The sequence below is a fragment of the Canis lupus genome, chromosome 9 (assembly GCF_011100685.1).
Source record: "Canis lupus familiaris isolate Mischka breed German Shepherd chromosome 9, alternate assembly UU_Cfam_GSD_1.0, whole genome shotgun sequence".
Lineage (NCBI taxonomy): Eukaryota > Metazoa > Chordata > Mammalia > Carnivora > Canidae > Canis > Canis lupus.
The window spans coordinates 34,541,307-34,559,131 of NC_049230.1; the positions used below are offsets into that span (position 1 = coordinate 34,541,307).

At 37.8% G+C, this 17,825-nt stretch overlaps 1 protein-coding gene, 1 long non-coding RNA gene and 1 other non-coding gene across 6 annotated transcripts in view; 2 read left to right on the plus strand and 1 right to left on the minus strand.

Annotated features, from left to right (window-relative positions):
• Positions 1–14,521, plus strand: part of RPS6KB1 (ribosomal protein S6 kinase B1) — a 202,716-nt gene extending 188,195 nt beyond the window's left edge. Inside the window, exons 17-18 of one of the 2 annotated variants that reach the window (XR_005364614.1) lie at positions 9,403–9,447; positions 14,079–14,521. The gene's annotated coding sequence lies outside the window, so the exon portion shown is untranslated. The remainder of the gene's footprint in view (positions 1–9,402; positions 9,448–14,078) is intronic. The other variant, XR_005364615.1, reaches the window with a different exon arrangement.
• LOC119873308 overlaps positions 11,904–17,825 on the minus strand; it is a 50,966-nt gene continuing 45,044 nt past the window's right edge. For all 3 annotated transcript variants that reach the window (XR_005364621.1, XR_005364620.1, XR_005364622.1), the window contains one exon: positions 11,904–12,382. This is a non-coding gene — a long non-coding RNA (uncharacterized LOC119873308). The remainder of the gene's footprint in view (positions 12,383–17,825) is intronic.
• Positions 12,287–12,388, plus strand: LOC119873507. The gene has a single exon (XR_005365098.1). It is a non-coding gene; the product is annotated as a small nucleolar RNA U13 (small nucleolar RNA).

Sequence of the window (17,825 nt, forward strand, 5' to 3'; positions counted from 1 at the left end):
GCTAATAGTAATAGCTGACCCTTAATAGTAATGGTGCACATAGTAAATTCTCCAAAAATAATCACAGGATACATGACTCAGTGGGTTAAAACTGAATTATTTATATTCATTATTTCATTTAATCTTCACAATTCTCTGAGGACTTACCCTTTTGAAGTCTTTAATCCTGACTAAATTGATTAATAATTCCACTCCAAAAGACAAATTTACTATGGATATATTTTTAACTTGTTATTGATATATAAAATACATACAAAGAGTATGCACATCTCAAACACATCTCAATGTATTTTCACAAACTGAAGACGCCTGATAAAGAAACAAACTTTATCGACATCCTGGAACCTTCCTCATGTCTCTTTACAGTCACTACACTTTCAAATGTAAAGGGTATTATTTAAATATTAAAATAGATTGGATCAGTCACTTTATAAGTATTTGAGAGGAAGAAAGATTTAAGCAAATCCTAGTTTGTCTGTTTAAACTCAACAAAATTTGTTAGTAGGGTTATCTTGTCAATTATGATTAGATTCAGATGTACATAACTGAAAATTCACAATAACAAATGGCTTAATAGAGTATTTAATGGCTTAAATAGAGTATTTTATTTCTCTTTCATGTGAAAGAGGTTTAGGAGGAAGTATGTATTTAGGGCTGATTTGGCAGCACCATAGTTATCAAACATAAGGGTTCCTTTTAGCTTACAGATCAGCCATTCTTGTGCTTTGCTAGTGATGGTCCAGGATGGCTACTAGAAATCCAGCCTTTACATCCACATTCCAGACAGGAAAAAGGAAAGACAAAAGGACTGCACCTCCCAGCTAATTAAGTTTACCTCTAAGGGGTCTGTCCCCAAGTACCTCATAACATTTTTGCTTTTATCTAACTGTCCAGAATTTAGTTATGAAGCCATATGATTTTTAAGGGAAGCTGTTCTTTTAGCTGGATATATTGATGCCTCCAATAATATAGGGGTCCTGTTAGCAAGGAAGAAGGAGGGAACATATTTAGGGTGGGCAACTAACTAGTAGTGGCTGCTGTAGTTTGTTGATGTGCAGTGTACTTGCTTACCATAAATCACATTGTCTAGTGAAAATTTTCTTCCTAGGAAGGGAAAAAAATGGAAATTTAGGTGTCATGTATAAGAAATTGACATGAGATTTCAAAGAAAGGTATCATATGTAAGAAAGTGAGATATGAAAGTTCAAAGAAAGTTCACTTACTATTCAGAGTGATCTAGCCAGGTTCAATTTCTTGCTGTAGGCCGTTGAACCCATCAGCAGACCTCTCCAAGCCCAACAATCTCACTGGTAGAATGTGGCAGATACACCTCCCCTCTACAGCAGAGTCATGGTTAGAAAAATTTCTCTTAAAAGCTCTGTGTGTGTGTGTGTGTGTGTGTATGAGACATTTGCTAGAAAAACTCAAACTGTTAGTATTCAGTCCTCACAGGCATATTTTATAACTTTAAATTTAGTATTTTGAGATCAGCAAATGGGTAACTGTTACAGTAGAACCTGGCTTATTATATGGATTTATATCTAGAACAAGTTAGGTCTTACCTCTCACAAGAAAAACTACTTACATAAAAAGGCTAATACACCACGATTATAAGGCAGGTACTACTCTTGTCTCCCTTTTCCATCAGGCTATTAATGTTGGGCTCAGTTCCAAGAAGTACCCTCTCTAGAGCTGGGTGAAACTAGGAGCAAGTTGTACTTTGACGCCTTCCTGCCTGTCATTTTGGAATAGGTGAAATCTGGTTAACACTGAGCCTTCAGGGCAGTCTGTACCAGTTGAGAGCTAAGGATGTAAACATCAGAAAGAGCAGGAGGTAGAGAGAGAGATCAGGAGCTACAAAAAGGTCCTATCTCTAAAGGAGCCATTGTTCGGGAGATGGGGCAGGGCAATAAGGGTAAGCAGTGAGAATCATTGTAGTAGTCTAAAGAATAAAGAAAGAGGGAAAGAATTAAGAAAGGGAGGAAAAGGACAAAGAGAGGTTCCCAACTAGGCAAAGGAGTTACAGTGAGCATGTACAGAGCCTCAAATGTCAAGGGAATTGCAGTGGGAGTGGAGCAAGGGCCAAGTAAGTGGTTGTTCCACTGAATATTACTGAGCATCTTCCGTGCTGAAGGCACTGTGCTAAGTGCTGTGGGGAACGTATATAGAAACCAGACATAGACTCTGCCCAAACAGTGCTCATGGTCACCAAACTCTATCAAGGGAGAGGGGGCATGGGCTTAAAGAATGTTGTAAGATTTTTTTTTTAACTTTTTTTTTATTTATGATAGTCATACAGAGAGAGAGAGAGAGGCAGAGACATAGGCAGAGGGAGAAGCAGGCTCCATGCACCGGGAGCCTGACGTGGGATTCAATCCTGGGTCTCCAGGATCGCGCCCTGGGCCAAAGGCAGGCGCCAAACCGCTGCGCCACCCAGGGATCCCTGTTGTAAGATTTAAAGTGATCAATGCTGTAAAAGAAGTGTAAATGACATTCCAGAGATTCAGGGTAAGGAGGATAGTTTAGCTGAAAGAACGGTGAAGGTGAGATGAGGTAGGGAAAGTGGACTGAGCAAGGTTTGAGGAGGACATATCCTTTGAGTTGAGTTGGAACTTGAAGGCTGAGCAAGAGGGATAGGACCCCCCCACACACACACACTTCCCACCACCCTCCCACAACCAGTCCCCTTCCCTCCATAAATGACCTTTACTGTTTGCAACTGAAGTGAAAGAGGAAGGGACACGGTAGCTCTAAAGACCTACTCTGTTGCTGTCCCCTAAAAAGGAAGACTAGAGTTTTTGGCAACAGGAGAGTGGGTATTAAGAGAAATGGGAGCTGTGAAGAAGGTGGGGAAAAGAGGAATGGCAGAATGAGAAAATTTCATTGTCCTTTGGGAACTAGGTGAGCACCCAGGACCTCATAATGTAGAATCTGCTCTGGGGAATAGACTCTGAAGGAAAACACCTGCTCTTTCCCTCAGTCTAGAGTTTCTACTTCTCTCCTAATTTCTCTACCATACCTGGACTTTGCCACGCCTACCTGTTGTCATCATCACAAGGAGATTTAGGGCACACTCCTCTGTGATCTTTCACCCTAATGTAGTGGCTACAGATGTAGCTGGAGAAGGTGGGGTGAATTAGAGAGAGACATAGGTGAGAGAAGAGAGAGAGAAGGGTGATTGTAACAGTTGTCCCTTTATAATAAACCTAGTGGGTTTATTTACAAGATTTTCTTGATTGGTACCTTTGAAATCCTTCCCAAGACAGTAATTTCCTTTAAGGGTAGCAGAATGCACATTCTTCTCAAAGTGCATATGAATAGATTATATGTTAGACCAGAAAACAAGTCTTAACAAATTTAAGTTGAAATCATATCAAGTGTATTTTCTGAGTACAATGGTATGAAACTAGAAATTGATAAAGGGAGAGAAATAGAAAATTTCACAAATATGTGGAAATAAACATGCTCCCAAACAACCACTATGTCACAGAAAAAAATCAAAGTGAAATTAAAAACTATCTTGAGACAAATGAAAATGGAAATACAACATACCAAAACTTATGGGATGCAGCAAAGGCAGTTCTAAGAGAGAAGTTCATAGCAATAAATGCTATGAACATTAGAAAAAAGAAAAAAGAAAGATCTTTTTTTTTTTTAAATTTTTTTATTTATTTATGATAGTCACACAGAGAGAGAGAGAAGAGGCAGAGACAGGCAGAGGGAGAAGCAGGCTCCATGTACCGGGAGCCCGACGTGGGACTCGATCCCGGGTCTCCAGGATCGCGCCCTGGGCCAAAGGCAGGCGCCAAACCGCTGCGCCACCCAGGGATCCCTGAAAAAAGAAAGATCTTAAGTAAACAATTTACACTCAAGGACCTAGAAAAAGAAGAACAAACTGAGCTCAAAGTTAGCAGAAGGAAGGAAACAATAAAGATTAGAGCAGACATAAATGAAATAAACTAGAAAGATAACAGAAAAGACCAATAAAATGAAGAGTTTTTTTTAAAACATAAACAAAATTGACAAGTCTTTAGCTATACTAAGAAAAAGAAGAGAGGGGGGAACTAAAATAAATAAAATCATAAATGAAAGAGGAAACTTATAGCAGATACCACAGAAATAAAAAGGTTCATGAAAGACGACTAAAAATTAGATGCCAACAAATTGGACAACCTAGAAAAAATGGATAAATTCCTAGAAACATACAATCTGCCAAGACTGAATCATGAAGAAATAAAAAATCTGAACAAATCTATAAAAAGTAAGAAGATCGAAGGAGTAATAAAAAAATCTCCCAACTAAGAAAAGCCCAGAACCAGATGGCTTCACAGGTGAATCTGATCAAATATTTAAAGAAGAATAGCAATCCTTCTCAAACTCTTCCAGAAAAGTAAAGAGGACAAGATGCTTCCAAACTTATTTTGAGACCAGCATTACCTTGATACTAAAGCCAGGCAAGGACACTACAAGAAAAAACATTACAAGCCAATATCTCTGATAAACAAAGATGTAAAAATCCACAACAAAATACTAGTAGACCAAATTCAGTAGCACATTAAAAGGGTCGTCAGACACCGTGATCAAATGGGATTTATCCCTGGGATACAAGGATTATTCAACATATACCAATCAATAAATATAATTCACTACTTTAACAGAATGATAAAAACTATAGGAGGGGTACTTGGCTGGCTCAGTCAGTAGAGTACAAGATCTTGATCTTGCGGCTGTGAGTTCAAGCCCCACGTTGAGAGTAGAGATTACTTAAAAATAAGATCTTTTTAAAAAATCATATGATCTTACCCATAAATGCAGAAAAATGCATTTGACAAAATTCAACATTCATTTATGTTCAAAACTCTCAACAAATTAGATATAGAAGAAACAAGTCTCAACATAATAAAGGCAGTATATGAGAAGTTCACAGCTAACATCATACTCAACAGTTTGCTTCCCCAGCTCTTTCTAAAGAGTTATAAGCATCTGATGTCCCATATTAAATCCCCTCCTGCCTGAAACACCTACTGCAGTTTCTGTTTTCTTACTATCTCCTGATTGATACACTTGATGAAATGGAAGCTTAGAATAGAAGCTATCATAGGAAAACAAATTTGTATTACCTGCATACCTGAATTTGTGATTGAGATATATACATCCTCACTTCATCACAAGCAGCTGAATCACAAATCTTTAATTAATAGCAGTGCATCCTCCTTTGTGTCCCCTCATTGCCATTCTGATTCACTAAGGAGATCCAACCCAATCCTGAAAACCATATCACTCCCAAAAGAGTGGGTCTTAAGAAATTTGCAAGTTTCCATATCCCACATATGACTGTATTTTAGCATGAACAAAATTTTGTTTCATATTTGCCTCATGTCCATTCCATGTTTTCCTTACCTTTGGCCTCTGCTCATTTGCTAAGCCTGGTACCACATTCTTTCCATATTGTTTCATCTATTCTCTTCTGTCCCAAGTCTCCCATACTGTTACTAATCCAACTCCACACACTACTGAACAACTCTCCAATTAACACCAGCCTGCAGTTGCTAGGGGTAAAAAGATAGGAAAGACATTCCTTGCTCCAAGGAGTTTAGAGTATTTTGAGACACTATATGTAATTTCAATCATGATGTGGCTAAAATGTGAATCACCAAATGTACACCCTTTAAGGGAGTCTTACAAAATATAAAATTAGATATGGTGAGACTATAATCCATAGATTTACAACTTGACTGGACTCTTGTATATGAGGTTAATTTAAAGCATGCCCACATGGCTATTAGTGAGCTGTTCTTAATGGAAAGGAGTTACATCAGTTGATTTATTATACAGAGGGCAAGATCCAAGCTGTCACTGCTTTATATCTAAATTTGATTCCTAAAGGGAATGCAGGTGGAAGAATCACTTTTCAGATGAAAGAAGAAATTCCAAAGAAGAACACACAAGATGGAGTCATAAATACTTATGTTAGCTCGAGGCAAGCAGAGTTTATATACCACTCTTTTTGAATATTTATTCATTCCAGGAATGGTTTAAATTAGTACTTTCTTTCAAAGCCCCAAAGGCATTATGCTTTCAACAAAACTAATAATCACTTCCTGATAATACTCACTGACTTACGTATGTTTTTCTTCTTATCTTGTTTGAGAGAAGGAAGTCATAAAACTAAGCATCTGGTTTCAGTATTAGGCTTCAAAGAAAGAGCTACTATCTATGTTATAGAGGACTACTATATTGAAAATCTTTTTACTCTTTTCATTTATCACCTAAATATAGTTGCACATTATAACCTGCAAACCACCCAAATAAGATGAGGCAGCCTTCTGTAAGGGGTGCTCCTTACTTGGTATGCTCACTGAGCCCTGAAATCTTGTTTGCAAAAGTCAGATTGAATCCAATTGGTTCAGGTATTTTTCTTTCACCAAAAAATTCTTTGCTGCATAACACCAGTAAGATATCAAAACGAGGGATCCCTGGGTGGCGCAGCGGTTTGGCGCCTGCCTTTGGCCCAGGGCTCGATCCTGGAGATCCGGGATCGAGTCCCACGTCGGGCTCCCAGTGCATGGAGCCTGCTTCTCCCTCTGCCTGTGTCTCTGCCTCTCTCTCTCTCTCTGTGACTATCATAAATAAATAAAAATAAAAAAAAAGATATCAAAACGATTAACTGAAAATCACTGGGTCTATACAATGGAATGAATTATATGTATTACCAAATGTTCTGCATAATTATGTGTATTAGCCTCTTGATGAAGGTAACAGAAACCAACTTGAAGTAGCTTAAAGCTAACAAGGGAATATATTATGTGGGTAAACCTGAAAGGCAGCCAGGTTTCAGGAAGCAAGTGACATTGGGTACGGGCAAACTGTAAAGATTCTGGCTCTCTTGTATTTTGCGTCTCTCTATACAACTTGATTTTTGTCTGCATAGACCAGGATTTAAGCTATAGAGTTTTATTGTTGTTGTTGCTGCTGTTGTTTTGTTTTAAATTTGGGGAATCATAAAAGCCTCTGGACAAATGCCTTACAAATATGAAAGTCAACTCTACACTCACAAACATATTTAAACTAATGAACATCAGTTTTAAAAACTGAAAAAATGAGGGAGCACCTGGCTGGCTCAGCCAGTAGAACATGTAACCCTTGATCTCAGAGTCATGAGTTCGAACCCCACAATGGGCCGGGAGCCTACTTAAAAAGAGTACATAAATAAATAAAATTCTTAAAAAACTATAGAGGGAGAGGGGTGCCTGGGTGGCATAGTTGGTTAACTGACTGCTTTTGGTTCAGGTCATGAGTCCTGAGATTGAGCCCCATGTTAGGTTCCCTACTCGGCAGGGAGTCGCTTCTCCCTCTGCCCCTCCTGCTGCTTGTGCACACACACACACACACTGTCTCTCTCTCTCTCTCTCTCTCTCAAATAAATAAATAAAATCTTAAAAAAAAAACTATAAAAGAAGAGTTTAAGGTTGACATATTAGTAAGTATAGATTTCAACAGGGATACATTTTGAGAGCTTATTCTAATTACCTATGGGAAATTCCCTTTTACTTTTCTAGGAAATTATTAATTTCAGATTGTATTACTATTCAAAGGGCTGAAAAATTATACAGATATCTTTTAAATCATGTCTTCCAATTAATAATGCATTAAACCTGATAAAATGCTTAGCTGATTTACTCCTATGAAAACAATCTTCATTTTTTTGAAGGGAAAATTGCATGTACTGTGTTTAGGAAACACTTTTCTGTACTAAGATAATATAACATGTTGAGATTTTGGGAAGATCAAGTTTATGGGCTTTGATTAGGAGAAGCTTAAAAAGACCTCTATTATAGCATTAAACATACACAATCACCCAAAACAAGTAAAACTCAGTGTTTTGCCAGATAACTCATCCAGTTCAAAAATGTTTTAATGATAATTACAAACTACTGAGGTATGCAGGAAATATAGAAAATAGGATAAAACATTTTAAAATGGGGTGCCTGGGTGGTGCAGTCAGTTAAGCGTCTGACTCTTGGTTTCAGCTCAGGTTCTGATCTCAGGGTTGTGAGATCCAGCCCTGCATGGGGCTCTGAGCTTAACTCTCTCCAGAAGAGGTGTGGGGGGGTGGGGTAACTGAGTGATGAATGTTAAGGAGGACATGTGATATAATGAGCACTTGGGTATTATGTAAGACTGATGAATCACTGACCTCTACCTCTGAAACTAATAATACATTATATATTAATTAATTGAATTTAAATACAATTTTAAGAAATAAGACTCTCTCTCCCTCTTCCTCTGCCCCTCCCTGCCACACCCTGGTGCTTCTCTCTCAAATAAATCTTTTTTATTTTTTTAAGATTTTAAAAATTTATTCATGAGAAACACAGAGAGGGAGGTAGAGGCAGAGACATAGGCATAGGGAGAAGCAGGCTTCTTGCAGGGAGCCTGACGTGGGACTCCCCACAACTCCAGGATCGCATCTGGAGTGGAAGACAGGTGCCCAACCATTGAGCCACACAGGCATCCCAAATAAATAAATCTTTAAAAAATAAAATAAAATTGGGCAAACTGGTGCGTAAAATTTTGGATATGAGAAAATGAATTTATTTTATGATCCCATTACACAAAAAAGAGTACATCAAATTTTTTTCTTGTTACCAACTTAATTATACGACATCAAACATAAAATTAAACTAGTTTTTTTCTTTTTTTTAATATATATTTTTAAATTTTTATTTATTTATGATAGTCACAGAGAGAGAAGGAGAGGCAGAGACACAGGCAGAGGGAGAAGCAGGCTCCATGCACCGGGAGCCCGATGTGGGAATCGATCCTGGGTCTCCAGGATCGCGCCCTAAGCCAAAGGCAGGCGCCAAACCGCTGCGCCACCCAGGGATCCCAACTAGTTTTTTTCTAACGTAGTTATCCTATTAACATATTTTTCCTATATTGAAATTGTTCTTCACTATCTAGAATACAAGGTTAAATATAGCCATACAAATAATGTAAATAGTACACCTCTTATTAGAGCTGTGTGAATAGACTGTTCATTTGGAGAGAACATACAAGAGCAGAAATTTAAAATCCCAAGCCAGTAATGACTTCTATCATTGTCTTCCATTAATTATGTAGGAAGCCTTTTTGTGATTCACTACAAAAATTTGGCAGTTAAACTCTGGCGGCTGATTATATCCCTCAACCATCAGCCAGGAGGATTAAGCAGTGGTTTTTAAATATACATTGTAAAAACCCAGTTAAAATTAGTCCTTTGGCAATTTTATTTTATTTTTATTATGTAACATTTGATGCAAGGAAAAGAATAGAAGTCATATGTGTTAATACAACTATGAAATGAATACTTGTTACCTACCACTGGTCTAAGAATTAGAATGTTACCTTTATTTTTTGCAGCCCCTGCTTCTCTTTGCTCCATTCTTCTGCTACCTCTCTGAAAAGGTAACTACTATCTGGAAGTTTGTGTATTTTCCTGTTGTAGTCTGTTCAGGCTGCTATAACAAAATAGCACAGGTGAGGGCTTACACACAACAGAAATATATCTCCCACTGGAATGGAGACTGGAAGTCCAAATCCGGGGTGCTGGCATGGTCAGCTTCCACATCTGATGAGAGCCCGCTTTCCAATTCATGCACAGCCATCTCTTCGTGGTAACCTCACATGGCAGGAGGAACTACTTAGGAGCTCTTTTGGCTTCTTTTATAAGGGCACCAATTCCATTCATGAGGGCTCTGGTTTTATGATCTGATCGCAAAGGCCTCACTTCCTCATATCATCTCATTGGGCATTTGGTTTTGACATGTGAATTTTGGGGGTACGAAAGTATTCAGTCTATAGCAATTAGTCTCTTGCTTTTTAAGATCATTTAATCATGCATGCGTGTATTTCTAAGCAATATATTATTTAGTTTTGTTTGTGAACTTTATAAAAATGGTATTCTGTATATAGTGTTCTGCCACCTGCTTTTTTCACTCAGTGTTATGTTTTTAAGATTCATCCTAAGATTATGTCCTAAGATTCATATGTTGTTGCATATGGCTGAAGCAGTGTTTTATGACCTACTTTTCCACTCATTCTTGCATTTCTAAGCTACATCCTTTTTGCTGTATATCTGTAGGACCTTGGGCTTTCCCTCTCAGCCAGAATTTCCTTACATTAAGATAGAAATAATAATGATAACTACTGCTGAGAGTTGTTGTGAACACCAATAAATTATTGTTATATTCCTTTTTTTAAAAAGAAAAATAGTCTTCTGGTAGCTTTTTGTTTGTTCTTTGTAGGTGCCCTGGCTTTTTTTCTCTGGGATTTTTAAGGTCTTCGTTTCTTGGTATTGTGCCATTTCATCACAATATGTCTTGGTGTGGATTTTTCTTTATTTATCATGCTTGAAATATGCTGTGCTTTCTCTATCTGTGGATTTATCTTTAGTCAGTTTAGGAAAATTCTTGGCCATTATCTCGTTCAATATTGGCTTTCTCTTATTTTCTCTATTCCTTACTTCTAGAACTCTGATTAGACATGTTAAACTTTGTTTTACCTTCCATCTCTTTTAGCCCTTCTTTCATATTTCCCATCTGTTATACTCTGTGCTGCACTCTGGGTGATTTCTTCAGATATAACCTCCAGGTCACTAAACCTGTCTTCAGCTGTTTTTATTGTTTTTAATAGATTTACTGAGTTGTTAATTTCAAAATCTATAGCTATTAGGCCAAAAAGTAATATTTGGTTCTTTTTTTTAAGGACTTTATTTATTTATGAGAGAGAGAGAGAGAGGCACAGACACAGGCAGAGGTTTGTGTACTCTAGGCTGTAGGCTCCATGCAGGTAGCCTGACATGGGACTTGATCCCGGGTCTCCAGGATCACGCCCTGGGCTGAAGGTGGTGCTAAACTGCTGAGCCACCTGGGCTGCCCATATTTGGTTCTTTTACTAATTTTCTGGTCTCTTGTTCTAAATCTATTTCATTCCATGTTTGATTTTTAAAAATGGTTCATAAAAGGTTATTTAATTACCTGTAAATGACAATTCCAATTCTAGTTCTTCAATTCTTATAAATTGTTGTTTGTTGTTTCTGTTGGCCTTAACTCATGGTGGTTTATGTGTTGGTGATTTTTTTAAATTGTGAGCTTATATTTTCTTGATCTTAATATATCAAAATCCCAGGGATTTAACTGGGCGTTGCTTTACTCTAGAGAGTACTTGCATTTGTTTCTGAGAGGAGGTCTGAGATGCAACTGATCATGTATCTCTGAAGCTCCTCTTGCAGAACCAGGCTCAAAACAGGAAGGAATCTCAGGTTCAATTTCCACACTTTGCAGTGTGCCTCCAAGCTCAGTCTCCTTGTTCTGAGCCGATACTAGCGTTTGCCCACGACAGCTCTGGCTTTTATTTTTGCTTATTGCTCCTGTTCTTGTTTCAGCTCACTTTTCTTTTTTTTTTTTTTTTTTTGACCCCTTTCATCAAAACCCAGCAAAAGTTTATTTTATTTATTTATTTTTTATTGAAGTTCAATTTGCCAACACATAGCATATTACCCAGTGCTCATCCCATCAAGTACCCTCCTCAGTGCCCATCACCCAGTTACCCCATCCTCCCACCCGCCTCCCTTCCACTACCCTTTGTTCATTTCCCAGAGTTAGGAGTCTCTCATGTTTTGTCACCCTCTCTGATTTTTCCCACTCATTTTCCCTCCTTTCCCTTATAATTCCTTTCACTATTTCTTATAATCCCCGTGTAAGTGAAACCATATGATGATTGTCCTTCTCCGATTGACTTACTTCACTCAGCGTAATACCCTCCAGTTCTATCCAGGTCGAAGCAAATGGTGGGTATTCGTCCTTTCTGATGGCTGAGTGATATTCCATTCCACATCTTTTTTATCCATTCATCTGTCGAAGGACATCAAGGCTCCTTCCACAGTTTGGCTACTGTGGACATTGCTGCTATAAACATTGGGGTGCAGGTGTCCCAGCGTTTCACTACATCTGTAACTTTGGGGTAAATACCCAGTAGTGCAATTCCAGCAAAACTTTAAAGTGCATATTAGTTTTGATTCAAATCAGGATTTAATTATCTCATAGTTAATGGGCCCTCAGGTTATCTAGTTTGCCAGGCTGCCAGAGGAGTTTACACATTTTTAGCCAAGTAACAATTCTTGGATGAAAGTTGTGGAAGATTCTTCCTTTGGTATAATATTAACCTTCTCCTTTCACTGAAGTCCCAGTCACAGAAATTAAGTTCTGTGCGGAAGGAACATCCGATTAGAAGTCACAGATGTGGAATCCTTTTGTAGTTCATGAGCTTGATGATTGGTGTTCATGCCGTCAGGGACATGTGCCTCCCTCAAACCTTGTTATGACCTTGGCACATTACCCAACTGATGTGAAGAAAAAAAAAACATGTCAAAGATATGAATTTATTGTCTATGTTACCTTGGAAAAAATTATTTATCCTAAACTATTTAACCTGTTTCTGTTAATTTTACTATAAAATGGGAATATACTTAGTACCATACCTACCCATAGGTTGAAAGGATAAAATGAGAAACTGTACTAAAAAACACATTTTAATTTGGTAAGATGAGAAACAAAATATAATAATTATGGTAACTAACATTTATTGAATGTTTACTATGGTTGGCAGTTGAGCTATCTATAAAGCTTTCATTGGCTCCTTACTACAACCTTATAGTATGGGACTGATAACGTGATTTAACAGTTAAGAAACCAGTCTCAGAAAGACTAAAAGTGTAAGATGATGATGCCATTATTTAGGATCTCCTTATTTTCATCACAAAATAATACCCAGTTCAGCTATTATGATGAAGAGCAGAGTATTCTTCAAGGTAAGTTAAGTACTACTGTACCTCATTTTCTTAGATTATTTTCTCTCAAATAATGAGAAGTATTTTGTGAGGATGCATGCCCTTCAAGATGCCTGCTATGTTAAAACTTCCATCCTGAAGAAGTGATGTGCTTTTGCTAAAAGCAACTTTAGTTATGAAGATTCCATTGCAATTTGTACAGCTGTGTAATCGAAACTGCTACAAGGCAAGTTAATATATTATTCTACTCACAGAACAGCAGTTTGATTCCTATGACTTCTTGGCACATCTGTTTGGGATATAAATCCTAAGCAGACTGAACAGTCACTTTCTAAATCTTCAAAATGCTTTACTAAGCAAAGTCTTTAGTGTGGTTAAGGGGAGAAAAAAATTAATAGACTCCCAAGTGAGTGGAGTAGTTTAGCTCAATGCAGAGTGTTTAGGGCAGGTGCAGGTGGGACTGGGAACTTTGAGCTAGAGGGTAGCACGCAAGCCTACAAACACCAGAAGGTGAACTCTCTTGCCAACTTGAGATAATTAGAGAGGGTCTTTAGGGAATGGATCTTTGTAGCGTGTTTAATTTTTTTTTTTTTTTTTTTTTTTTTTACTGGCAGGAATTCAAATTACATTTAAGTAGGCTTGATTAGAGATGCCAATTATTACTGGCCTTCTCACATCCCCTTCTAGTAAAATCCCTACCCATTGATCATACTGAGTGCACAGTAGGCCACATGACCATGACCACAGCTGATTGGACATGTGGCCATAAACTATACCCCATGACTTCACCTCCTGTACTTTGGTCTAGAAAGAAAAGCAGAAGTCATATCTTCTCTCTTGGAAACCTGCAATAAGAGATACAAACAAGGGCTAGAGTATTGCTTTTGCAATTGAAAGACGGGTCATTTGAGAAGGCTGGTCCAGAGAGAGAGTGGTTCTGATTCACTGAGAAGCCAAAAAGCCCTGAGAGGTGAAGGAGTGGCTATTCCTCAGTGCCACTGATGTAGTATCAACTTTTCCTGAGGCCTTGGGGTTCAATTTACTCAGGTTTTAGTGCATATATGCTTTTTTCTATAACCCTTCTTTTGACTTGTCTCTGAGTAGTGAGTAACCTGGCTTTAGTATATTGACTCAATCTTTGCAATCAAAATAACCTGGTATGAATCAGATAATTTAACACTAATGCTGCTCCAAGTGTTAATACCTAGACCATCTTCAAAAGTACCCTATTGGTTTCCTGTTTTAATAGGACTCCTGCATTGCCAGTGGCAGAAAACACATCAAACTGAACCAGGAGGAATTTATTGGGAGGACTTAAGTATCTGATGAAACAACCAAGTTTGGAGAAGGACATGGATGCTCCTGAGCCTTGGGAACAAATGGAACCTCTGTCTCAAACCGTTACAACCCTACTTCTAGTTTTCTCAGCTTCTATCTAGTTTTTTATTCTTTTTGCTACAGACTATCTTTGTTTGCATTATAGAAAACATGGCCTCTGAGCATCCCAATTTTCTACAGAGACTGTATGGCCTAGTGATTAGGAAGTATGGGCCACAGGCTGGTTTTGAATTCAAACTTGCCATCAACTAGCAAGGAGATCTTGACCTTTAGGTTTACCCTTGACTTTTATGTAACCAATCTAAGCCTCTATTTCTTCCTCTATAAAATGGAGATTAAAGATAGGTGACTATCTCCCAGCATTGTGAAGATTGAATATGATAATGGGTTGAAGCATTAGCTCAGCATTTGACACTCATTTAAGTTAGTACTTATTATTACTTCCCTGCCAAGTGCAAAACCAGAAAAGGTTTTTCCTTTGAGAGTGTAGATTTTAGTATGTTGATACAGATACATTTATAGGAAAAAGGAAGGGAGGGACTTTGTTGAGTTTATCTATCAGCAAGTTGCAGGAGGTGAATTGCAAGGAACCAGGCAGGGGTAAAGCTTGCCCAGATCTGATAGCTGATTCTGATAGCAGCTCCTTTTAACTGTCACTGGTGGGCACTAACCAGCCTGGGGATGCTCCAGAGGACTTAGCTCCAAAATTCACTGCTGGCCAAAGCACACCCATCCATGGCCACTGGAGGGTGCCAAATATCAAGATGGGGAGCTGGCCCAGGCAACTTAACTGGCCATGGAGTCTCTTCTTGGAGAACAAGCTGAAAGAGGCAAAGGAAAGAAGGCCAATAAAAGAATACAAGTGCCTTATTGGCTTATTGGAAGTGCTATGCCAGGTAGGAGCCCTGGACACCTGGGACAAGTGAAAGTCCAAGAAAACCCAGAGCCTGAGGAAATCTCTACATGGGCTTGGTCTGAGTTGAAGTTTTAAAGGACCATGTCTCAAAGAGAACAGAATGGAGAAGCAGGGAACTGTTAAAACATCCAGACAAGAGAGAAGTTTAAGAATGTAGCTTTGAGTTGAAGAATCTGTATAGAAGTCGGGCAAGACCAAAAGCAAGATAAAGATAGAGCTGAGAGATATGATCCAAGACAAAGCAGAGGACAGGAACCTTTGACAAAGCATCTAGGCTGTCATATGGGAGGGGTCTGCTGAAAGTTTCAAGCCAGTTCAGACTACATTGTAAAATTGCTTCAGTCTTAAAGTAAACTCTACCAATGAATTCAGTCATGCTCCAAGATAATATATATCAAAGTACGGACTTACTTAATATGAAATTATCTAATATATAAAATGTATTTGTCAGTTATTATCTAAAGTACAATTCTTTGAGCACCACCAGAAAACTCATTATGGGAGACATGGCTGGCTCAGATGGTAAAGCATGCAACTCCTGATCTCAGTCATGAGTTCAAGCCCCATGTTGGGCATGGAGCCTACTTAAAAAATTAAAAAAAAAGAAAAGAAAAGAAAAGAAAAGAAAAGAATTGTTGAATTCACAGGAAAAATTACAGAAAAGAAAAGAAAAAGAGGGGCCCCTGGGCTCAGTTGGTTCAGTGTCTGACTCTTGATTTTGGCTTGGGTCATGATCTCAGGGTTGTGGAATCAAGCCACATGTTGGGCTCCATGCTCAGGATGGAGTCTGCTTGAGGTTCTTTCTCTCCCTCTTCCTTTACCCCTCCCCTTGATCACATGCACTCTCTCTCTCTTTCATTTTTTTTTTTAAGATTTTTAAAATTTATTCATGAGAGACACACAGAGCTGCAGAGACATAGGGAGAGGGAGAAGCAGGCTCCCCACAGGGAGCCTGATGTGGGACTTAATCCCAGGACCTCAGGATCATGTTCTGAGCCAAAGGCAGATGCTCCACCACTGAGTCACCCAGGTGCCCTCTTTCTCTCTTTCAAATAAATAAATAGTCTTTTTTTAAAAAGTGTTTTAAGGGCAGCCCTGGTGGCACAGCGATTTAGTGCCAGGGTGTGATCCTGGAGACCCAGGATCGAGTCCTGAGTGGGGCTCCCTGCATGGAGCCTGCTTCTCCCTCTGCCTGTGTCTCTGCCTCTCTCTCTCTCTCTCTGTGTCTCTCATGAATAAATAAATACAATCTTTAAAAAAAATAAAAAAGTGTCTTAAGAAAAAGGAAAAAATAAAACATTATGGTGTAAAGTTGTAGGGAAAAAAAGAAAGCACTATAAAAATCCACAGGCAATTTAAAAAACACCATTTATTGGGCTTCAAAAAATGCAAAATATAGAAAAGTATAAAAAACAAAATTATTTATACTTTCGCAATTTTAATTGTTTTTTATTTTTGTTTTTTTAGAGATTTTATTTATTTATCTGAGAGAGAGAGAAAGAACAAGCAGTGGGGAGGGACAGAGGAAGACAGAGAGAGGGAGAGTGTGAGAGAGAAGCAGACTCCCTGCTGATCAGGAAGCCTGATGTGGGGCTGGAGATCATGACCTGAGCCAAAGGCAGACGCTTAACCAACTGAGCCATCCAAGCACCCCCTTTAATTGGTCTTTTAATGTTATTTCAATATATCATTTATGAGTGTATTCAATTTGGTATTCTGTTTTTTAACACCTACCATCATTTCATGAGTATCTCTGTGTAACAAAATTATTTTTAATGACTGCAGGCAGGAGCCCTGAATTTCATATGGATTTGTTATAGATCAACATTTTCACCTATATAATTGGATATTTAGGTTGTTTTCAATTATAAATTATACTATGATAAATATCTTTTTGCATAAAACTGTGTTCACATTTCTGATTATTTTCTTAGAAGCTATTCCTAAAAATAAAGTTATTTGTTCAAAGAGCCTGAGCATTTTAAGACTCTTGATAAATAAGATCAAATTGTTTTACACAAAATTTGGTTAAATCTACATTTCTCTCTACAATTTCACCAGGATTGAATGTTATATAACTTAATGTTAATGTCTTTGATAAATAATACTAATAAAACTGTAGATTTTTCTGTACTCTTTAGCTATTTATATTTCATCTGCTGTGAATCATCTGTTCTTTTTTTACTGATTTTTTTTTCTAAAATTTGAATCACTGTTTTTCTTATGAGCTTATTTAGATGCAACATAAGGATTTTGAAATATATTAACCTTTTATCATATTTATTGTTGGTATTATTTTTATTATGATATCTTGCTATAGAGAAAATTTTTTATGTGGTTGAATTGACTTTTAATTTATTTGGGTCTTTCATCTCTTGATTTGATGATTAGAGGGTTTTGCCTTATCTAATAGACAAGGTGAATATTCACATTTTCTTCTAGTATTTTAAGATATTATCTTATATTTAATGCTTTAAATTAGCAGGATTTCCTTTTGATGTGTGATATGAGGTGAGAATCAATGTACCTTAATAATTAGGCAATGTGCTTGTGACAAGGTTCCCTACTTGTGAAATATAGCCACTGGTCCTCATGAAAGGGTTTCATAGTGTTCAGAATCTCCGTGACTTACTCCTGGTGCTAGGTGCCTGTGCTAAGCACCACAAACATCAGACATTGGATTGCCTTTGTTAGCTGTAGCCACAGAAAAATTTCCAAAAGATGTTTCCTCTACTCCCTGGT